This window comes from Manis javanica, chromosome 17 (assembly GCF_040802235.1).
Source record: "Manis javanica isolate MJ-LG chromosome 17, MJ_LKY, whole genome shotgun sequence".
In the NCBI taxonomy this organism is placed as follows: domain Eukaryota; kingdom Metazoa; phylum Chordata; class Mammalia; order Pholidota; family Manidae; genus Manis; species Manis javanica.
Window position 1 is genome coordinate 44945336 of NC_133172.1, and position 25514 is coordinate 44970849.

General features: G+C 36.3%; 1 long non-coding RNA gene across 2 annotated transcripts in view; it reads left to right on the forward strand.

The window, feature by feature from the left end:
• The window catches only part of LOC140847233 (uncharacterized), a 134298-nt gene that overhangs the window by 72330 nt on the left and 36454 nt on the right, over positions 1 to 25514 (forward strand). Inside the window, exon 3 of one of the 2 annotated variants that reach the window (XR_012127029.1) lies at positions 21593 to 21727. The exons of the other annotated variant lie outside the window; for it this stretch is intronic. This is a non-coding gene — a long non-coding RNA (uncharacterized lncRNA). Of the gene's footprint in view, positions 1 to 21592; positions 21728 to 25514 lie in introns of those variants that run through there. 2 annotated transcript variants of the gene reach the window in all.

Below are 25514 nucleotides of genomic sequence, written 5' to 3' on the forward strand. Positions count from 1 at the left end.
CAACATAAATAGAGCATACTTCCATTTAGAAAAATCTTAGCCCTTTGGTCTCAAACATCTACCAAGTGGACATGTAATCAGAGTACATTTAGAACCAGTATATCTTTTCTGCTTTATAGAAAACCACACACATATCCCATAAGAAAATGGGATTCTTTTTTGTATTGCTATGTTAATATAAATCAGTAATTTATATTGCTGACTTATATTGTTGGATTGCTATGTTACTATAAATCAGATAATGCCAGAGTTGATATGCAGCGCCTCATCAAATCATCATCTGGCAGAGCCACTGAGCCCCAAACAGGTGTTGCTTGAGTCATACATCCTTTACGAAAGTTAGAGAAAACAACAGACACCCTCTAATGAATTCACTGCAGAACATGGTAGCCATATATAATCATGGGGTGATTTCTTCTGGCTCCCCTACAGTATGTCCATTCACATTGTCAGAAGAGACATCACACATCCATACTGCATGTGCCTTATCTTTACCTTTGTATATGCAGAAAGGAGCACACATGGGTATTAGGTGTGTATTCATAACTACAAAGAGAGGATACACTCTGACAAAAACTATCTAGTGAGCTAAACATTTTTTTTCAAACTTTCTGAGTTGTCAGCAGAACACAATGTCCCATGGTGAAAATATGTCAGCCTTTCCCCCTAGAAATCACTCCATAAAAATTTAACTCTATGCCATTTCAAATTCATCTGAGGAAAAGAGAGATAAAGTACCCTTAAGTCAAAGAGATTTATGTATTCCAATAAAGCTGCAAGGTTTTGTTTTGATAGCAATAATGCAAGAGCCAACAAATTAAATGCTCTTGAGGAATGATTATGGCTACAGGAGTTATTTTGTTTTTATCAGGATTGAATAGCTGTGTAACTTGTCTCTTACAGTTGTACAGATTGCTGGGGTATTGATAAGTGGCTTATGAAAAATGGTGTTGAATTGGGAGGAAAGTATAATTTACTTTTAATTTGATTTCATTTAGTAAACCTGACTTTACAGCCTGAGTTGTAGTTATTTATTATTTACCAGCCATGATACAAAGTAACCTGCCACCAGGGATATCAATTATGCCCTTCGTGAAGATCACTGTCATTGGAAGGGATGGTGCATACTCTGCCCAGGTGTCAGTGATGAGTAAATTTGAAATTGCCTCTGACCTCTGAGAGAGTTTCCGCGTCTACTCACTTCTGTTGCCAAAGGGTCCTTTTCTGCACTTGGCATTCACTAAAGAGCCACAGAGGCAGAATGGAGTGATGAAGTGATTCGGAGGCCAGTCAAGATAAATTAGATGCTTAATTTATACACCAGGCATTGCAGACAGACTAATTACACAAAGACAGTTTGATAAAGTAATGTAAGACTCTGCACATATTAGGCAGAGCCTGCTTCCATGAAATTATTGCTGATACGTGTGCTCTGGGCTTTGAGACTTTGCATGCACAATTTTTCAGTGAACACTATAAAACACATTCTATAAAGGCATTAAAAGTAGGTGCTATCTGCCAACTTTTTCTAATTTTATGCTGCCCATGAAGATACAACATTCCCTTTACTCTGTGCCTTTTTTTAGCATCCACTGAAATAGATATGAAATAGTTAAGCAGGAAATCGAGAGTTATAATAGCTGAGAAAGATGCTGAAAATGAAACAGGAACAACATTCACAGAATCGATTACTAAAAAATGGGGGAGAATGGGCCTTTTGGAAAATAATCCTGGTCCTAAAAGATTTTCTTATTTCCTAGAAATTCAGGGACTATACTAGTGCAGCAAAACAGGACACAAAATGAGTAGAAACACACTAACAGAAAGAGAAGCTTTATAGGGGCTAGTGATGTTACATTGCAAAAGGGCAGGATGAAGAAGCACAAACTTTGTATTTCAAAACTTGGTGTTTGGGTAGTACTAGCAGTGGTAGCCATAGTTCATATTTTTTTAATGGCTTTAAACTCTGTAATTGAAATGTAAGCATCACTCAATTCCCTAAAGGGTTAATAATTGACTGCAGTTAATATAACTACTAACTTAAAGAAAAGCCATTTTAAAATCAAGGTTGTGAGACACAAAATTTTGGAGATGAAGAATAGTAGGTTAATAAAAAAGAAGTTTGAAGATCTAAATAGAGATAAAATAACAGTTTTTATAATTATGGTTGGTTAAGTTATTATAACTTACCATAGTTATTGCATAGTTTTCATAATTATGGTTGGTTATGTTATTATAACTTATCATTATTTTTGCAAGTTCCTTGATATGGGGAGTTACCATCAGAATTAGACTGGATATTCATGTTAACATGGTTTAGTGTTAACAGAAATGCCTTAACTTATTTCTAAAGAAGAATTATTTAAAACAAGCAAACAAAAGTGTCCACATGGTAGTAAACGTACTAGGACACAGAATTTCTAGATGAGGTAAGCTTTGCCAATAGCAAATATCAAAGCAAACCTAAATATGATTCTTCAGCTTATTCTGTATATTTTATGTCTAGCACTGTGGCTACTTCGAGGTGAATGGTACCTAGAGTATGGTGTCTGGGTCATTGTATACATTCTCCCCTTTTCTAAGGTTTCAAGAGATATGTTCATATCTACCTGAACCTCTAAAACTCAGAACCTTGATCTTTTTTCACTTGGAGAAGAAGCCTGCCTTGGGGCTTCATCGAAGTCTTTACATTAAAAGCGGTCAAAGCAGCTTTCCCTAGAATTTTAGCAGAAAGTTCCAATTAACAATTTGCAATTTCTCAGGAAGGGAGGATGCATTAAGTTCCTGAACATTTAAATTAAACTCTGACGCCTTCCTGCTCACTGCACAATTTAGCCTTTCTGAGATGCTGGAGTATCTGTCTCCTCTTTGCTATGGAGACTGCTCAAGAAAATAATCATGGCCAGAGACAAGGGCTTTTAAGTCCCTGGACTTTATGACACTTGAACTACCAACAGAGTTTCCTTGGCAACATGCCTCAATTATGTATTCAACTCTCTTTCTTCTATAATTGCCCTATATCAGCATGAACCTGCTTTAACAACAGCAACAAAATTCTACCTTTTAATTCCTTTCTGAGTTATAGACCACTGAATACAAGTGCATATTGGGAAACAATGTAGTGTCCTCAATAAAAATAAAGGGTACCTAATTCTTAAGTCAAGTGTCTGTGGTTCACACCTCAATACTGTATTTTGCCACAATATAATCTTGGATATATCATTTTAAAAGCATCAGATTTTTATTCTTTTAAATTAGTTGCTTACCTAGTCAAATCGCAATGATAACCCTGATATCATTGGACTGACTATAGGGGAAGAAGTAACATAACATGTCACAAAACTCTTAGCAGCATGCTCAATGCATAATTAGTATTCAACAAAATTTCTAGTCTATATACTTCTCACCACAACACATTTTTTTTCCAGGAGCGTATATGATTGATATTTAAAATGAACTAGAAAGTGGATTCTGTACAGTCTCAAATGCCTAATGGTGCTCATGGTTCCACAAATCTTCCCATTCTCTTGACCAGATAGACAAATAGAGACAGTATCTTTGGTATATTTTCCTTGCAATTGACAGTCTTTAGCTCAGTAATATCATCTTCTCTTTATGTCCAAGACATTCTCTCCATCCATGTAACTCAGGTAAGACACCTAAACTTCCAATCTTTTTCATCTGTGGAAAGAAGGTGACAGAAGATTGTGTTCCAATACTGAAGTGGCAATGTGATGACTTTGAAATACTATTGAAATACAATGTATTGAAATCCTATGACTTTCAGTTACCAGACTTCCCAAAGCCTCAGTTTTTTATCTGAAAAATTAACTTCAATGTTAATGTTTTATCAATTACTAAAGTATCTTCATCCTTAATGTATTTCCAATTTGAATTTCTAGTCTACTTACATAGAAATGAATTATTCCTCTGGCATAAGAAAACAATTGGTAGATTAAATATTCTGCCTGTATTCCAAACCTAAAATTCCTTGTTGGAAGTAAGAATTGAATGGACTGTTTGATTACAGTCTTTAGTAAATTCTTCCATTCATTCAAAACTTGCATGACTATTATGTACCAGATACTATGGTAACTGCTAAAGAAAAAAACAATTTTTTCTTATAGTTCATAAAATGCTTTTAGTTGAGATAATCTCATTGAACATTTACAATAATCCACTAAGAAAGGTGGATGACCCCCATTTTAATATAAAGAAACTGATTATAGGAGAGGCCAAGTGATTTTCACATCATTGTAATTAAGTAATGGGCAGAAATTGGAGGTAGTCCATTAAAATTTTGTGTCATTTCTAGTAAAACTACACTCATTTTAAAATTTTATGTTTCTTTTACCACAAAGTAAAAAAAAAACAACTTGTTGAATACATGTGTTCCTTAAAATTTAAACCTTAAGATAAATAAAGTCTCCTGCCATTGTCTGTCTCAGCCTGAGGTGCACTGTATTTGTGAAAGATGAGTTAACACATAGCAAATCAATGCATTATGCAGAGTTGGATGTCCTGGGAAAATCACTTGGTTTCTTTTAGCTAATATGTAGTGATTTCAGGTACTCTGACAAATGAGGCATAGAATGCAATGTTTCTCTCTAAATGGTGCTGTTTTAACACTCAGCCTGGAACTTCATCAGAAATGCAGATTTAGACAAATAGAGCTGCCTATGCATCTGCTCAGGTGAATGGCCTTTGTGAATTCTTGTGCATTCTTTCTTTTGGCAAACTTGATGCTTTTGAGAAATAGAGGACATGGTCAAGATCACATAATAATACATGATGGAACTGGGGTTCAAATCAATGTCTTCCTAGGTTCTTAGCCATCACTTATCTCCCATATAATCTGAGTCACCTGACAGATTATCATCTCATTACAAAGATGGGGTTACTCTCTTTATCTCTGCAGCCTCAGTGCCAGGGGCATTGTGGGTGCTCAGTAAATGGGTGTTGAATTGTCTGTTTGAATGAACTTATCGTTCTTGCACCATATACCAGCCTTTATGCCAGAAGTGCTTCATTTCATGGGGCTGGAGGTCTTGAACTGGATGATCTAGTAATGGTTGCCTTGTCATCTTATACTAGACTGACTTTAAAAGCTTGTTTATAGCAGCCTAAACCACGGAGTGAGTGTTTCATACTTAAAACCTTCTCAGCATCTGATGTGGCCGATTGCATTTTCTGGTGTACTTGTACTTACATGAATACACACATGGACTAGAGAGGGTTGTTTTTCATATTTTGAGCAGAAACCTGTCTCTTAAAATTTTCATTCTTTTTTCTCTATCTTGTGTTAGAAGAAAGATAGTTTAACCCTTACAATATATGTATCTTCTACCTTACAATGTTTTTTTCCAGTTACAGCTATTTAAATAAATACAAGGTCATAGAGGTAGTTTTTCTTCTAGAAATATCTTCCTTCCACCCCAATGAGGAAAACTTTAGACCAGGGACATCGGTACAATATCTCTCATGAAATTTCAACTTTAATGAAAAAGAAAGAAAGATAAGGAGAAAGGATAATTACTTTAAATGCATGTTAAACATGGAAACAATCCATTCCTTGATATGTGTAGGTAAGTGTTAATACAAATTGGGCAACATTTAAGGAACCATTACCTGGGATTTTTCCCAGCTAAAAGAATATTATAAGAAATTTCCTGCACATAGCAAATTTATTACAATTAAATATTATTCAGTATAAAAGTTTCTTATGTATCAATCTCTGAAATGCCCCCACTACCCCCAAAAAGATGTATCACTAGAAAGCAAATTCCATGAGGGCTGTAATACTTCTCTTTTGTTCACTGTTACATCTTCAATGCCTCAAATAATACCTGGCATATAATAATAGGTGGTCAACATATGTTTGTGGAGCTATCAATGGGAGTAACCTTAAAGATTTGTAATGGTAATAATAGCTTCATGCCAGGCATTAACTTGGTATTGGTGAGCCAAAGATTAATCTGACCTATCCTCTGTCCTTAAGTATCTAACAGTGTGTTGATCTTCATAAGATTTCCTAGGGTAGACATAGCTTTCAAATATCCTTATGTTCCAAATGTGGAAGCCAAGGCTAAGTGAGACAGACAGATTTGCTGAAGTTCACATACTACTGAGTGGCAGAGCTAGAACTGAAACTCAGGATTTCTACCAGAAATATTATCCCAGTTTTATATTTATGCCAGTGATTAAACTGCATGTATTTAGAGCCATAAACCTAAATGAGTAACCTGACACAGATCCATAGTGGTCTCAGCTTCTGACATGATTCTCAGTACAAGATCAGTCATATACTTGGGAGGATCCCAAGGAGGACAAACCTATCATGTGACTTATGACCACTAGAAGAGTTCCAGGGATTATTTCAGAATCTACAGAATTCCTTAAGTTATATGTTGGGTTCATGAGGGAACCACTGACCCAGATTTTCAGCTCTGGAACGCCTTGGTCTTAAAGCCCAAAAGGGGGTCATGTGTTTTTATTGGTCTCTAAATAAATAGAAATGACTATTATGAGCACTGAACATGAGTTATCACTTGGTAGTTAAAACAGTAGCCTATGTCCCAAAGGAAAAAGATAGTGATAAAATACCAAAGATTGGTACAACTGGAACTAAACCATACTCTTGTAAGTAAATGTTCATATATGGTAAGTGCCTTATAAATCTGCATGTCTTTAAATCAAGTGTTTCTATATCCATGAGCATATTTTAAAGAAGCAGTCTCAAGGACAGACATTTTTAATAAAATGGTATAATTTTATGCGTTATTTTTAAAAAATGGAAATAAGAACATATTCAGTGCAGGTATGGCCCTTAGCATTCTAAGAGAAGTCTGTGCACGCATGCATTCTCTCGTGCACGCGTGTATATGTGTACGTGTGTGTATGTTAATTTCATGACTACCTAGCAACTACCTAAAATAGTTCACTGCATATATGCAGGGCATTTCTTGCATAATGAAAATTTGCAGTCAAAATGACTTAATTGAGTAAGATTTCACTTTCTCAAGGCATTGTTTCTCAAATGGTAGGTTCCTAAGAACCAAAGAAAGTACTTTTAGTGATTTGTAAAAAAATTTTTTTTTTCCTTTGGAAGAGACTGCATTATTCAAAGTTGAGAAAACACTGTTTATTATAAAGTGTAATATCAACTATGTATGTGTAAGCTAACACAGAAAAATATCCTAAAAGGAGATACACAAAAATGTTAACTGCTATTTTCTTCTCAGAATCTTTTTTATTCTTTTTTATAAAAGGAATCTTTTAATTCCTTTATCAAAAACAAATGAAAAACAATAAAGGTTATATTAAAGCTATATCAAATTACTGGTCATTTTCTTAATGATTCAAACCAAGTACATCTTATTTAGTTTTATTATCTTTTACTTAAGGTTACTTTTAACTGAAATTTCATATATCAGCTCTTGCAGCTATCAAATCATTTTTCACTTTACTAGTTGGTTCAGATCTGTTGAGAACATTTTAATACTCGAGATCTTTGAGCATATGCTCTGTAAAATTATAATAATATTACCTCTCTGATTAACTCCCTGTTATTTTCACAGAGAATATGATATTTTCCATGATCTAAATAAAAGTATAAAATGCAAATTAACTCTTACTATCAGGATTAATAATAATTTGAATTATACCTTGAGTAATGAATGAATCTGACTCTCTACTGGAAAAAAGGATAAAAAGGAAAAGGTTTTTATGAATCACTTAATTTTTAAGGACATTTTACTTGTGAAATTGATATTATCTTTATTTTTAAATGAGAAAGTAAACACAGAAAGCACTCACAAATTTGGTCAAAGCTATGCAATTGTATATACATGACACTGCTAAAACTTGAATTTGGATCTTCTGTCTTCAAATTCATCCTTTCAATCATTATTATGTAGTTCTACCTCTCAAATCCCTTTGAAAATAGGCCAAAAGTCTTATATTGTTCCACGCAGGCTCATTATCCTCTAATGTGGGCTATGTACATCATATCTTTTATTCTCCACAGTCTGTTCTCACCCAAACCAGCTTCCCCATGCTACATCTGGAAACCTAAACTCACATTGTTCATTTCTCCATTTGACTCATTTAAAAATACTATTCATATTTTATGCTCCAAATTTACTACTGTTGCCTACATGTATTAGATGTTTGAAAATATACAGTTAGGGTACAGATATTCTTCAGAGACATTTTCATTATCTGTTAGTCTTCAAATTGCGTCTTTTAAATATGCTGTGATCACATTTTTAATGTAGAACCTGAAACTTGGGAAAGCAAGTCTCAATTCCAAAAGCTAGACTAATAGAAGAATAAAAACATCACCTTGTATCCCTATCTGTATTTCTTTATTTCTATCTCTGCATGCCTGTATGTTTATATCGCCATTAAGCTCACAGAGTTCAAAAGCAATATTGGCTTCCAGTGAATGTTCTTACAGCAATATTAGCAAAGTTTCACTGCTGCTGGCTCAGTGCTCATTTAAATGGGGCAGCAGGACCATTTCCTCTTGTGCTGTGGGCTTCAGCTCATAGCAGAGAGCAGCTGAGACTTCACTGGGACACTTCTGAGTGCCTCTCCACAGAAGTTACCTAAAGAAACTAGTTATTGAGAACCAGATATGTAATCATTTTATGTTTTCAAAGGGAGACCTTTCAATGTCTGCTTAAGTGAAGAGGTGGGTTTTTTATTTTCATTTCTTTTTAATTTTTGTTTTTATTCTTTTTAATTGCCAAGGACAGAGCTTCCTAAGTGCCTGGAGGAGAAGAACCAGAACAGGTGTACTAAGTTTGCAATGGGCAACCACAGAGGGATTGGGCTTTGTGGACAGGACAATCTAGATCTGTATCTGAGTTCTGCTCTTTAGTTATCCGTAGATTCTGGGAAGTACCAGTAGGGAAGTGAGCAAGAAAGACTGGGAGGCATAAAATATCAAAGGATACATTATTCAGCAATTGTATGCAGTGAGGCTCATTGGAAAATGAAGAGAGAGTGTAAAACATGCCTCAGTCTTATTATACTAGAAGAACAAAGAAACTAGATTTTCTTCTTCCAACTTCCATTAGTCATCATCTAAGTCATGCTCCTGAGACCACTAACTCCCTGGCACTTCTGGCCTATCTGAACAATGAACAGATGAGAAAGGATCCTCAGACAAAATTTTAAGGCAGCCAGTTCTCTAGGCCACATGATCAAATTTCTTGAAAACTAATATTTGAAGTGCTTTTATCTAGGGAAGGAAATGTTTTATTTGCAGGTAGGGTTAGGGGGCAGTGGTGAATTCAGAGTCTACTTACTAAGTAATAAATGTGTATTAACTCCTAGGAAAGGAATGATCAGATAGAAAGAGGGTGGAAGTGAATGAATTACAAAGTATTTTGCTAAGTAATTGTAAGAACCTAAGAAGAGACAAAAAGAGTTATTATGCTGCCACATGCTGATTGTGGCCACCTCTACATTGAGCAAGTAGGTCAACTTACTTAACCAAGAGAAGAAATAAAGGATACAGAGAAAAAAAGAGAGCCGTAACAATGAAATTTTTGTTTCTTTCCTAATGTGTGGACATCCACACATACCCATTTATTCAGCAGTTATTTCGGTATTGTATCAGATGCTCTGTGAGTGCCTGTGTGTGCAGTGTTTGACTTTAAGTTATCGATATATGAAAACAGAACTCTTTCCTAGACTCCATAGTTAAGTACCTTTCCATTTACAACAAAAACAACAAAATACACAGTACAAAATAAACCCCAATGCAAAATAAAACTAACTTCAAGCCCATTAAAATAGAGGGTTCTTTTGATATAACTAAGTGAATTAAATGCTCTTCTAGGACTTTATTTCAGATTCAAAGCTTAGTTTGAGGCTCATCTGAAGTTTGGAATGTAATGGCATACAGTTCCACATGAAAAAGACAAAAGCAGGCTCAGAGCTAAGTTTAAAAATTATGAGACAGTAACAACCTCTACGAGCCTCAGTTTCCAGGGTTACAAGGTGAGAGTAATAATTCCTACCATTAATGAAATATGCCTCTACCATTCCATTTGAACACAGTTCAGTTCTTCCTGGTGCTTACAGCATCATAAATGAGAGATAATTCATTTGGTCAATACGCTATAGGACTTTTTCCTAGTCTGATGCCTGACACATGGGATAATTTCCTCATACTGGCTATGCTGTACAAATTACAATGTAGCATAACTTTATAGAATATGTGTATATTTTCAAGAATATATGTATGTATGATATCTATGTTGACTTATTAACAATATTCATCAATTACTATTTTCTTTGGGATGCTGTTCAAGAACCTCAGAAGAAATACACCTAATATCTATCTATAGTCCAGAAGTTGATTGTTTTAATAGGAAATATGTGTACACAATTAACTATGTAACTAATTATAATAGAGTTTGTTGAGGATGTTTGAAGGAAAATATCCATAATTAATGGTTATAATAATAGCTACAGGTGAAACTCATGGAGCAATAGGTATATGAAGGTTAAAAAAAAGAATCTGGAGCCACTCTAACTTCCATATGCTTTATTTTCCTCATCTTTAAAATGAAATGTTATGGGAAGTACATTTTTCTTTAACACAGGGCAAGCAATTAGTACAGTGTTCAGAATGGGGCAAAGGCTAATTAAGTGTTAACCTTTATTATTACATACTAAATTTTGAATTAAGGACTTTATGTACACCATTTAACCCTATTAGTACTATGAATTAAGGCTAGTGTCATCTTTACTTTATAGGTGGGTAAATTTGGCGTCAAGACATATTATTTTAACTTGCCTAATTTTACACAGATAATATATAGCCAAGACAGGTTTTCGTTTATATGACTCCAGTACAAGTTCTTAACGTTATTACTCTGAAAAATTACACATAGGAAGGAAAGTCAGGGCAATGTCTTTGTTGGAAGTTCAGACTTGGACAAATAAAAGATGTGAGCATGAAGAAAAGGACAGTTTATAATCTTATAACCATGTCTGAAAAACAGTAAGTGGGGCTTGCTAATCCATTCACAGGGTTTTTTGTGTTAGCTGTGATGGATAATATAATCATGGATCACTAAGTTTTACTTTAATATTGAAAAGAGTTAGAAAAAAATAAACCCTCTTTTTAACAGGGGATCTTGCCTTCCTTTGTATGTAAGATTGAGATGCATATTTAGAAGGGCATAACCCTAATATCTTTTTTCCCCACTTAAAAATGTAAAATAGGGGGGCAGAGTCAAGATGGCAGCGTGAGTAGGACAGTGGGAATCTCCTCCCAAAAACATATATATTTTTGAAAATACAACAAATACAACTAATCCTAAAAGAAAGACCAGAAGACACAGAACAACAGCCAGACTACATCCACACCTGCGAGAACCCACCCCCTGGTGAAAGGGGTAAGATACAAGCCACAGCCCGGCGGGACCCGAGACCCCTCACCCCAGCTCCTGGTGGGAGAAGAGGAGTCAGAGCAGGAAGGGAGAGGGAGCCCAGAACTGCTAAACACCCATCCCCAGCCATCCACATCAGAGCGCAGACACACAGTGCATGCATGGGGTGCTGGAAACTAGGGAGGAAGGACAGTAAGACCTGTGAGCAGGTCCCGAAGCTGGGGCCCCTGCGACAAAGAAAAGTGAGTACTTTTTGAAAGTTTTAAAGTGACAGGGACCCCACAGCTGGACGGAAGCATCCTGGGTCACAGTCCAGCAGCTGGAAATTCCAGGGAACCAGGGAACAATTCCCAGACAAGCAAAAGTGCACTAACCCCCTGGGCAACAGCTCTGAGACCCCTCACAGAGGTAAACAGCCAAAGAGCGCCCCGTCCATTACCCCTCTGGGGCCCCACCATAGCAGAGCAGCAGCCAGAGGCTGGCCACACCCACAGCAAGGGAGCTTCCTCCATACCAGCCCGGCAAGATACAGAGACCCAGTCTACATGCAATTGCCCAACACAAGCCACTAGGGGCTGCAGTTGTCCCAGTAAAAAAAGGCCAGGAGCAAGTGGAAAGTCTTGGCTCTCCCAGCTGACAGACAAGTCAATAGCTCACCATTGCACCTATTAACATGAAAAGGCAAAAAAAATTTGATCCAGACAAGACTAACCCAGACAGCTTCGACATCTACATCTTCCCCTGAGAAGGAACCTGGGGAGATAGATATAACCAGTCTTCCTGAATAAGAATTCAAAACAAAAGTCATAACCATGCTGATGGGCTTGCAGAGAAATATGCAAGAACTAAGGAGGTAGAATAAAGAAATAAAACAAGCTCTGGAAGGACTTCAAAACAGAATGGACGAGATGCAAAAGACTATTAATGGACTAGAAAACAGAGAACAGGAACACAGAGAAGCTGATATAGAGAGAGATAAAAGGATCTTGAGGAATGAAAAATTTTAAGATAACTGTGTGACCAATTGAAACAGAACAATACCCGCATTATAGGGGTACCAGAAGAAGAAGAGAGACACAAAGGGATAGAACGTGTCTCTGAAGAAATAATTGCTGAAAACTTCCCCAAACTAGGGGAGGAAATGGCCTCTCAGACCAGAGAGGTACACAGAACTCCCATGACAAGGGATCCAAGGAGGACAACACCAACACACATAATAATTAAAATGGCAAAGATCAAAGACAAGGACAAAGTATTAAAGGCAGCCAGAGAGATAAAAAAGGGCACCTCAAAGGAAAACCCATCAGGCTGTCATTAGACTTCTCAACAGAAACCCTATAGGCCAGAAGAGAATGGCATGATATACTTAAGGCAATGAAACAGAAGGGCCTCGAACCAAGAATACTGTATCCAGCATGATTATCATTTAAATATGAAGGAGGGATTAAACAATTCCCAGACAAGCAAAAGTTTAGGGAATTTGCCTCCCACAAACCACCTCTACAGGGCATCTTACAGGGACTGCTCTAGACGGGAGCACTCCTAAAAAGAGCACAGAACAAAATACCCAACATATGAAGAAGGGAGGAGGAGGAATAAGAAGGGAGAGAAATAAAGAATCATCAGACCACGTTTATAATAGCTCGATAAGCGAGTAAACATAGACAGTTAACATAGTAAAGAAGCTAACCTTGAACCTTTGATAACCGCAAACTTAAAGCCTGCAATGGCAATAAGTACATGCCTTTCAATAATCACCCTAAATGTAAATGGACTGAATACACCAAACAAAAGACACAGAGTAATAGAATGGATAAAAAAGCAAGACCCATCCATATGCTGCATACAAGAGACTCACCTCAAACCCAAAGACATACACAGACTTAAAGTCAAGGGATGGAAAAAGATATTTCATGCAAACAACAGAGAGAAAAAATCAGGTGTTGCAATACTAGTATCAGACAAAATAGACTTCAAAATAAAGAAAGTAACAAAAGATAAAGAAAGACATTACATAATGATAAAGGGATCAGTCCAACAAGAGGATATAACCATTCGAAATACATATGCACCCAATACATTAGCACCAACATATGTGAAACAAATACTAACAGAATTAAAGGAGGAAATAGAATGCAATGCATTCATTCTGGGAGACTTTAACACACCACTCACACCAAAGGACAGAACCACCAGACAGAAAATAAGCAAGGACACAGAGGCACTGAACAACACACTAGAACAGATGGACCTAATAGACATCTATAGACCTCTACATCCAAAAGCAACAGGATACACATTCTTTCAAGTGCACATGGATCATTCTCCAGAATAGACCACACACTAGGCCACAAAAAGAGCCTCAGTAAATTCAGAAAGATTGAAATCCTACCAACCAACTTTTCAGACCACAAAGGCATAAAACAAGAAATAAATTGTACAAAGAAAGCAAAAAGGCTCACAAACACATGGAGGCTTAACAACATGCTCCTAAATAATCAATGGATCAATGAACAAATCAAAATGGAGATCCAGCAATATATGGAAACAAATGACAACAACAACACAAAGCCCCAACTTCTGTGGTTTACAGCAAAATCAGTCTTAAGAGGAAAGTATATAGCAATCCAGGCATATTTAAAGAAGGAAGAAAAATCCCAAATGAATGGTCTAATGTCACAATTATCGAAATTGGAAAAAGAAGAACAAATGAGGCCTAAGGTCAGCAGAAGGAGGGATATAATAAAGATCAGAGAAGAAATAAATAAAATTGAGAAGAATAAAACAATAGCAAAAATCAATGAAACCAAGAGCTGGTTCTTCGAGAAAATAAAATAGATAAGCCTCTAGCCAGACTTATTAAGAGGAAAAGAGAGTCAACACACATCAACAGAATCAGAAACGAGAAAGGAAAAATCACGATGGACCCACAGAAATACAAAGAATTATTAGAGAATACTATGAAAACCTATATGCTAACAAGCTGGGAAACCTAGGAGAAATGGACAACTTCCTAGAAAAATACAACCTTCCAAGACTGACCCAGAAAGAAACAGAAAATCTAGCAGACCAATTACCAGCAACGAAATTGAAGCAGTAATCAAAAAACTACCAAAGAGCAAACCCCCCAGGCCAGATGGATTTATCTCAGAATTTTATCAGACATACAGAGAACACATAACACCCATTCTCCTTAAAGTTTTCCAAAAACTGGAAGAGGAAGGAATACTCCCAAACTCATTCTATGAAGCCAACATCACCCTAATAACAAAACCAGGCAAAGACCCCACCAAAAAAGAAAAGTACAGACCAATATCCCTGATGAGTGTAGATGCAAAAATACTCAACAAAATATTAGCAAACCGAATTCAAAAATACACCAAAAGGATCATACACCATGACCAAGTGGGATTCATCCCAGGGATGCAAGGATGGTACAACATTAGAAAATCCATCAACATCATCCACCACATCAACAAAAAGAAAGACAAAAACCACATGATCATCTCTATAGAGGCTGAAAAAGCATTCGACAAAATTCAACAACATCCATTCATGATAAAAACTCTCAGCAAAATGGGTACAGAGGGCAAGTACCTCAACATAATAAAGGCCATATATGATAAATCCACAGCCAACATCATACTGAACAGCAAGAAGCTGAAAGCTTTTCCTCTGAGATTGGCAACAAGACAGGGATGCCCACTCTCCCCACTGTTATTCAACATAGTACTGGAGGTCCTAGCCATGGCAATTAGACATAACAAAGAAATACAAGGAATCCAGATTGGTAAAGAAGAAGTTAAACTGTCACTATTTGCAGATGACATGATATTGTATATAAAATACATTAAAGACTCCACTCTGAAACTACTAGAGCTAATATCGGAATTCAGCAAAGTTGCAGGATACAAAATTAACACAAAGAAATCTGTGGCTTTCCTATATACTAACAATAAACTAATAGAAAGAGAAATCAGGAAGATAATTCCATTCACAATAGCATCAAAAAGAATAAAATACCTAGGAATAAACCTAACCAAGGAAGTGAAAGACCTATACCCTGAAAATATAAGACACTCTTAAGAGAAATTAAAGAGGTCACTAACAAATGGAAACTCATCCCATGCTCCTGGCTAGGAAGAATTAATAATGTCAAAATGGCCATCCTGCCCAAAGCAATATACAGATTCGATGCAATCCCTATCAAACTACCAACAGCATTCTTCAATGAACTGGAACAAATAGTTCAAAAATTCATATGGAAACACCAAAGACCCCAAATAGCTAAAGCTATCCTGAGAAGGAAGAATAAAGTGGGGGGGATCTCACTCCCCAACTTCAAGTTCTACTACAAATCCACAGTAATCAAGACAATTTGGTACTGGCACAAGAACAGAGCCACAGACCAATGGAACAGAACAGAGACTCCAAACATTAACCCAAACATATATGGTCAAGTAATATTCGATAAAGGGGCCATGGACATACAATGGGGAAATGACAGTCTCTTCAACAGATGGTGCTGGCAAAACTGGAAAGCTACATGTAAGAGAATGAAACTGGACCATTGTCTAACCCCATACACAAAAGTAAATTCGAAATGGATCAAGGACTTGTATGTAAGTCATGAAACCATAAAACTCTTAGAAAAAAACATAGGCAAAAATCTCTTAGACATAAACATGAGTGACCTCTTCTTGAACATATCTCCCCGGGCAAGGGAAACAAAAGCAAAAATGAACAAATGGGACTATATCAAGCTGAAAAGCTTCTGTACAGCAAAGGACACCATCAATAAAACAAAAAGGTATCCAAAGTATGGGAGAATATATTCGTAAATGTCAGATCCGATAAAGGGTTGACATCCAAAATATATAAAGAGCTCACACACCTCAACAAACAAAAAGCAAATAATCCAATTAAAAAATGGGCAGAGGAGCTGAATTGACAGTTCTCTAAAGAAGAAATTAAGATGGCCAACAGACACATGAAAAGATGCTCCACATCGCTTTTCATCAGAAAATGCAAATTAAAACCACAATGAGATATCATCTCACACCAGTAAGGATGGCTAACATCCAAAAGACAAACAACAACAAATGTTGGCGAGGTTGTGGAGAAAGGGGAACCCTCCTACACTGCTGGTAGGAATGTAAATGAGTTCAACCATTGTGGAAAGCAGTATGGAGATTCCTCAAAATGCTCAAAATTGAAATACCATTTGACCCAGGAATTCCACTTCTAGGAATTTACCCCAAGAATGCAGCACTCCAGTTTGAAAAAGACAGATGCACCCCTATGTTAATTGCTGCACTATTTACAATAGCCAAATATGGAAGCAACCTAAATGTCCATCAGTAGATGAATGGATAAAGAAGATGTGGTACATATACACAATGGAATATTACTCAGTCATAAGAAAAAAACAAATCCTACCATTCTCAACAACATGGATGGAGCTAGAGGGTATTATGCTCAGTGAAATAAGCCAGGCGGAGAAAGACAAGTACCAAATGATTTCACTCATATGTGGAATATAAGAACAAAAGAAAACTGAAGGAACAAAACAGCAGCAGAAGCACAGAACCCAAGAATGGACTAATAGTTACCAAAGGGAAAGGGTCTGGGGAGGACAGGTAGGAAGGGAGGGATAAAGGCGGGAAAAAAAGAAAGGGGTCATTATGATTAGCATGTATATTGTGGGGGAGCACGGGGAGGGCTGTGCAACACAGAGAAGACAAGTAGTGATTTTGCAGCATCTTACTATGTTGATGGACAGTGACTGTGAACGGGGATGTGGGGTGGACTTGGTGAAGGGGGAGCCTAGTAAACATAATGTCCTTCATGTAATTGTAGATTAATGATACCAAAATAAAATTCAAAAAAAAACAATAAAAAAATGTGAAATAGCCTAGGTTCCTGAGATCAAGGGAGGTGACAGGAGATGGGATCTGACAAGCCTATATCTGAGTTCTAAGGAGTCTGCTTTGAAAGTTCAGAAAAGAACACGACTAATTCCAATTAGGGTGAAGCTAGAAAGGTGGTTATGGAGCATCAGCCTTACCTTGAGGCTGTGAAAAGATGTGTAAGCCATCATTCTTCTATGAATGTTTTAGTGGATAGTAGATTTAAAACCCCTTTGCTCAATTACCTTTTATTTTACTTATTTCAAAACTCTATTTTCTAGGTGGCCATCCACTCAGTTACCTGTCTCAGAAATAAGTCTTTGAATATATCCAGCAGTAAATAGTAAATATACTGAAACTAGCCCATCTTGCAGGAAGTACACAATCAACAAGAAAAAATGGGTTAATGTGTCCTCTTGAATCATGAATGGGGGTTTTCCTCAGCTGCATCAATTAACATGTTTGAAAGCTATAATTAATAAGCAATCATAGCAACTTCAGTTACCGTTACAAATGTTTGTATTTACTTTTGCAGAACACAATTGACATCTAATTAGCATGTTAAGAGCTACTTGTATTTAGATATTAATCCAATATGTTAAAAAACCTTAGAGGTATTTATTTTGTAAGGCAAGCACAAGCATTATTGTAATTGACTTATACCAGCATGTAATTCACCTCTCAAATAATTGCTAGAACCATAGCCATGGACCCATTTGTTCATTTATTCATTCAATAACATGAAGTATTAGAAACCAATTATTCCCTAAAACATACAAAGATTATCCCAGCCCCTCTGGATTGATGCCTTTCCCCCTATATTACTTCAGACAGACCCTAAAAAAGTCAAAGGTTTTTTGCACTGTGTCCTAGTAAACAAAACTGGCCTTGCCTATAAAGCTTCTTCCAACTTTTAATACCCTATAATGCTTTGATAATGTTTTATTAGTTCTTAATACATTGTATTATAAAATATTATAATATTTGTATAATCCATTCTCAGTGGACTGTGAACTTCCACCAAAAAAGATACTAAAGTCTTTATTCCAGTTTATATCCCCAGTTCATAACATGATGTCTAGAAAGTAATATAGACATCTACAAAGTATATTAAAAAGAATGAATTATCTACTGGTATGATCTTTTTCTGAAGATGTGTAGTTTAAGTCTCTTTAAATGGAGTTAATTCATGTAAAAATCAAGCTTTGTCATTAGACAACATAGGATGAGGAACATAGCTCCTCCCTGCCTTAGCATACATGGGCAAATTGTATAACATCTGAGCCTCAGACAGTACATCCTTAAAACAAGAATTATAGAACGACAGTATTTACTGAGATAAATATAAAAAGACAGCACAGTTTATGGCATGAAGTTAGCACTTGGGAAGTGAAATTTTCCTGTATGCATTTTTATGTAGAAACAAGATAAACCTTGAATGAGTTTTCATTTGCATAAAATCCATACCAGTCTCAAGAACCGACTCCATGGAAAGCCCTTGTCCAACATCTGCTAGAAGGAAACAGTGAGGTAGAGCCATTCTTACATCCTCTTGGAATCTTCTAGCTACATGGCCCTGTGGGAGCAATTTCACTGACTTTGCTTGAAACATATTGGCCCTGTTTGCAGGTGGTTTCAGTAGCTCTGCCCTGCTTCCTGTGTCCCAGGGGTACAGTGTGTTTTCCCTGACTCAGAATCAGTGCTTGGAAAGAGGTAAAAATAGACTGGAAGACAGTGTTTCTATCAAATGGAAGAGAATGGAGCTGAGTTAATGCCTGAACTGAAATCAGAGAGCAAGCAAGTGCAAATGCTAGTATTTCTCTTATTGTGCTGGATGGGGGAACCAGCCTTTTTGCTGACTAAGAAGAGTAACAGAAATCTAAGAGTTCATCTCATAAGAATTTATGTTAATGCAGCATAACACAGACACTGCCTTTGATAATGTGTTGAGAAAGAGGTCAGTCTGCCTATCTAGTCAGGTTATCATTAGTGACTGGGTCCTTTCAATGCCTCCATCTTTGGTTTGATTATCTGCTTATTTATTTGCTTGTTTTTTGTGTCTGTGTCCAACAGCAATTCCTAAGATGTCTTCAATAATGCCTACCTTCTGATATTCATGTCCTTGTTTAATCTTCTCTCCATGAGTTTAGGCTGGATCTAGTGACGTGCTTCTAATCCACAGAATACAGCAAAATAATGGGATATGACTTCTGAGACTAGGTTATAGAGCTTGCTCGGTCTCTCTTGCTTTCTCAGTCTCTCATTCTAGTGAAGATTAGCTGCCATAGTGTAAGCTGATCTGTGGAGAAACCCAAAAGTCAAGGATATGAAGGATGCATCCAGCCAACAGCCAGGGATAAATTCAGGCTCTCAGTCCAACAACCCCAAAGGAACAAAACCTGCCTAACAAAATATATGTTGAACTTTACAAAAATGAAAATACAGCATATCAAAATTTGTGGGATGCAACAAAAGAGTACATAAAGGAAAATGTATAGCATTAAATTTTTCTTTTAGTAAAAAGAAAGATCTCTAATCAATAACATGGACTTCCAACATTTTTAAAAATGGGGAAAAAAGGGAGATATAGTTTTTTTTATCTAATGGGTATAAAGCTTCATTTGACAAATGAGTTCTAGATACCTGTTTTACAGCATTTTGCCTGTAGTTAACAATATGCTGTTGTGTACTTAATAACTTGTTAGGAGGGTGGATCCTATGCTGAGTGTCCTTCCCAAAAATAAGGAAAGAAAGAAAGAGAGAGAGAGAGAGAGAGAGAGAGAGAGAGAGAGAGAGAGACTGGGAGGGAGGGAGGGAGGGAAGAAGGGAGGGAGGGAGGAAGAAAAAAGAACACAAGGTATCTTGGAAGTGATGGATACGTTCCTTAAATTGGTTGTGATGATGGTATCAAGGTTGTGTGCATTTGTCCAAACTCATCAAAATGCATACATGATTTTTGTGCGATTTTTTTTTGGTATCTCAATTATACGTCAATAAAGCTGTAAAAAAATAGTAAGAATGCAAGGATATCATGACAGATGCCCTAGACATTACAGAGTTTTAAGGGACTAGTATAAACAACTGTACACACATAAACTTAGCAATGTGCATGAAATGGACCATTTCCTGAAATGCCACAAATTATCAGTGTCCCTAAGGATGAAATATAATTTGACTAGTCCTATAGTTATGAAAGCCACTGAATTAGTATTTAATATCACAGTTTTGTTTTCAAAGCTTTTGCAGAGGTATTCAGAATCATTCCCTGTGGATACTATCCAGTGTGGAAACTAGAGTGTGGACTGTCCTATGAGTCTTTCTTAATGTCTCGTTAATGCTTTTCAGGGTCAGAGCCATGTAGCAGGAGCTCATGGGTGATTCCAGGAATTCATAAACAACTGTATGGTGTCCTTTTTCCTAAATTCCTACCTCTTCACACTATCCCTCACACTGTGTGATTTCTCAGGGTCCTTCAGACAGAAAATTGGTCTTCATTTACTCTGTGCTTCCATATACTTCCTGCAAATGCACTGCATTTGGAACTAAGTGGCAAGAGGAAAGAGAAAAAAATGACCAGGAGGCTCACTCCACCTCCTTGAAATCAAAGTTCATCCAGTCACTGTAGGTGCCTGAGGGCTATCTTGGGCACAGCAGAATGAAGAAAAGAACAATAATAGAAAACAGGAGATTTCTTCCTCTCTCTATGAACTTTGGGTTATGTTTTTCCTGATGCTCAAGTAAGAAATAGGAGAGTTCCTTTTCATCTCTCTTTGTCTGGGCCAAGGCCCACTTCTTGGTTTGGGGCTGCTTTAAATTCAGGCTCAGAGACTTCAAAGGGGGAGAGAAAGATATTATCTCTGTCTTCTTCCCCAGTCTGTCTGCTACTCTTTAGTTTTAAGAGTCCTCAAATAGCTGCTATATTTATTCTGTCCAAGTCTTACAGCTGCATTCAGTGAGGAAAAGAAAAACAAATATTTTCCTGAAATTTAAATATCTCAAAATTCAAGTATTACCCAATACTGTTTGTATGTTGTGCTTTGTTTTAAGATAGAGAAATTTCTAGTAAGTCACCCCCCAAAAAAAATTGCTCTCATATCTCTCTGTATATATCTAGTTTCAAAAGAATGTATCTTCTGGGGAAAATGTAACATATGAATTCAGGATATGCACTACTATCTGGTACAACTTAGTCATATAAATATTTTCACAATATAAAAGTGCATCATATTGTCTGATAAATACCATAAGTTTCACTTGCTTATTTCCTTGCAGGATCTAACCAGAAAATGTAGAACTCAAAATGGAAAATGTGTCACAAGACCTTTGATGAATGTTTGTTATTTAGAGATTTATGATTGAGGATTCTTGACTCAGAAGAGGTCTGGCTCACCCACTGAACTGCAGTTACTGTCTGGATTGAGGTACCAAGCTTTAACGCAACAATAACATTCACCAGATGCTAGGGATATAAAAAAGAGAAGTCATCAAAATCAATATGAGCTTATTTTTATAGAAAACTGTACTTCATAAATAACATTCCCTATATCTTACAAGTTCAGAACACAGAAGTTTCTTCATTCTAGAGTTTGTCAAAGCTCCTCTCTCTCTCCTATATCTTACTGCTCCTCCCACTTCCACAAATTTAAAACCCAACTGGTTAAAGTTTTATGCTGGACAGTACAGTTATTTAAGGATAATGGACTAAAAGTCATGCTCTAGAATCCCAATATATCAAGAAATATGTTTCTAATTTCTTTCTTTGATTACAAGTACCTTTAGGTGTAAGATGTACTCAAACTAATGTATCAGATTCTTACTCTACATCAGACCCTGACTTGTGGCCTTAAAATCTACTGGGAAAAATAAATTAATACATATTTTTTCTTCCAAGATAAGAATTAAAATAAAGAACAAGTTCCGGGTAAAGTGGGGTGCAGGGGATGAGATGTTCAACTTTATCTGACAAAGTCAGATAACTCGCTTTTGCTAAACCTATGCAGTTTGGGTATTCTATCACTTGGCAATCATTGACTTCTGATTTATAAAGAAATCTTCATGGAGGAAGTAATATGAGACTTGGATCTTGGAGGAGGTATCTGGATTGGGGATATTTCCTACAGTGGATCCAATATATGAAAAGACAATGGAGCATTTGTAAGGAACTCGGTTAGAGAGATTGAGAGACAGAGAGAGAGAGAGACAGAGAATCAAAATAGTGGAAATGATCAATGGTAATGAAGTAATGAAAAGGTAGGAAGAGAGCAAGCAGGAGGGACCCTTTTGACATTTTCACTGTAAGAGACCCTGATTAATTATAAGTGGGTGTGTTTGGGGTGGGAGATAGGTTTGCATTCTTATTTTAGAAAGTGGGAAGAATTTATTGGTTGGGAAGATGCAAGAGTCAGATTGATCTGTTGGTAGACTATGGCAATCATCCAGAGAAAGAAATGATCCAGAAATGACTAAGGTCATTTGTTCATTTCATGTTATTTAAATTAAAAGAACTTCATGTCATTTAAATTGTTTTCAGATAAATTCTTAATATTTTACATGTGTTTTTAAATAATGCACAATAAAACTTTAGCTGTATGAATTATAACAATTGAAGTTTTTTTCTACATTTATATTCACTTTGGGGAGTTTTTAGGCAGATGTTTTCACAGAACAATAGCAGAAAAGCTATACTGGAGAAAGTTACTTTAACCCACTGAACTTCTGTTAATGTGTATCTCCAGAAGGGAGAATAATACTTATCAATCTGGACCTTGGGAATGATGTCAGGGCTGTTTAGTTGGGAGTAAGACTTACATATGTCTGGCATTTGCTTATCAGAGCAGATAAAAAAATGTCATAAGAATCTGAGTCTTAGAGACCATCAAGGCTGATCCAAGGAAATCAAGATGGGGAAAATATTCAAAAAGCAGAAGTGGGAACAATAAATGAAACCAGGGGCTAGCAGTTCAGTTAAATGGAATAGAAACCAGGGCAATGACAAAACTGTCAATGCTTTGGAAATTCTTCCTGTTGCTGTTTGTTTTTTTCAAGAATGGCAGGATCCAAGGCTTGCCCATATTTTTTTTACCACCAGGATGTGTGTATTTTAGGTAAGCTTAAAGACACAGATATTAGGGGGAGGTTATTAATCATTCATCATGTCATTATGAAAATAAAATAAGTAATTGATTATAGGTTTGCTTCACTGAAGGCAAGTTAATGTTGCTTGGCTTAATTATTGTTAATTTTTTGTTATATTAAGAACGAAGAAACTGTATTTGCAACTGTGAAATCCCTTAAACAACCAAAAACTATCAAATAAGTCACACAGGAAGTGTGTAACTTTATTCATATAACTCTCGGATATGTTTACCAGATATTTTCTCATTATAGGCATTCAATTCACTTTTATATAAAAATTCTTCCTGTATCTTTTAAATCATGTACTGTTTCTCTGTCAACGCTTTAAGATTTTATGGGCTCCATTAGTTTTTCTGAAGAATGTGACTGGGGAGAATCAGTTGCTACCACTTGGGGAGAATCAGTTGCTACCACTATGTTGTGTAATTTGGTTATGATTTCAGTTTGCTTTGAAATAATTTTTAAGATCTCATATGTCAAACCTGTAGGAAGGAGGCCCACAATTAATATAAAAATGTGACTTTTTTTCCATCCCTATGGCAGGGCACAGGAATACAAGTGAAAAGAGGCTTAAAAGCTATTACGATAAATCTACCCCATCTATGCAGAAGCCTAACTAAAATTTGACCTCTTCTCCTTGAAAAGTGCTCTGTTTGTAGTTTGACCATTTTCGTTTTTACTGAAAAGTTGTTATGATTTCAATCCTAAAGAATATGTTTGAACACAGTGTTTTGCCATATTTATTGCTTCCCCTTCCCTTTTTCCCACCACCCAATTAACTTAGTTCAGTGGTAAAAATACTCCCTGGAATCAATAAAGATGACCAAATCTATTCAATCATTTCCCTGGAAAAAACTGCCATCTCTTTTTACTTTCTGCTTCTCCCGTTTTTTGGTAGCTAGAACATGGTCACATGACCTGGCTTCTCTTAGGACGTAGCATCTTGAGGTAGGAATGCAAAAGTATAGAGAGAGTTTAGGGTTCATTTTAAAGTGGAGCCAGCATCTGTTACTTGAGGTGAGAAGGAGGGCAGAAACAGTGAATAAAATCTGCAGTGTGTGTACATCAGCCTCCTTTGTTCTCTTGTTTTCCTATGAACTAATAATATCTTTCTGTTAAACTTACTTCCTTCTTAAGGTAGCTGGTTGTCTTCTGTTTGTTAACAAAAAGTGGATACAAATATTTTAGTCCAGGAAATGAGGCAAAATAGCAATATATGCTATGAAATCCTTCTATCCAGGAAGATACATATTTTCATTGCTTTGATGGCACAATTGTGGTACTTCCATAACACTGTTTTGACCCAAATTTTGAGTTTTACACACATATTCTAGATGGGGTTAATATACCCACAAGTTAATGGTTTTAACACAATATTGGCCAAACTTGTAATATACATGGTACAATGTGACATGACATAAAACTGTGGGTATCAAATGATCAGTATTTATTTAAATCCTTAAAGAAATGTCTCTTCTGTAAAAAGTATTATGTGATATAGATTATTCTCAATTATGCAGAATATCCAAGCATATTGCTATTTGAGGGTAGACACTAGTGGTTTGAGTTTTGTTACTAGTTTAAAGAAATGATTTGCATCATCAACAGGATTATAGCCATAGAACTGTTTGGCGATTTTTTTCTTCCATGACAAAAATAATCAATCCTTTCTAGGCCAGTATTGTTAAAAGCATCAATTAATGGGTATTTTAATATCAGCCAGTGTGTATATGAGAGTATATAAAACTCAAAGCTTTGGGATCAAATGAAAGCACTGTATTTGTGCAAAAATAAGTTAATGTAGATATCCCTCTAGGAACTAACTATAACCCAATTTAGCATTTATTAGAACGTTCTTTGTTATGCTAAGCCTTAAATGTGTCATGGGAAAAAAAGTTCCATAATATCTGGTAAGTGGGTGCTTCTGTCAGTATTAAAATCTTGAGTGAGTGATATAAAGACCCAGAGAAAGTTCAGAATTTGGGGAAAATGCTGAAAGCACATGCTATGACATGACACAAAACGAATTTCTGCCTGAGGCTCATGTCTCCCCACTTCT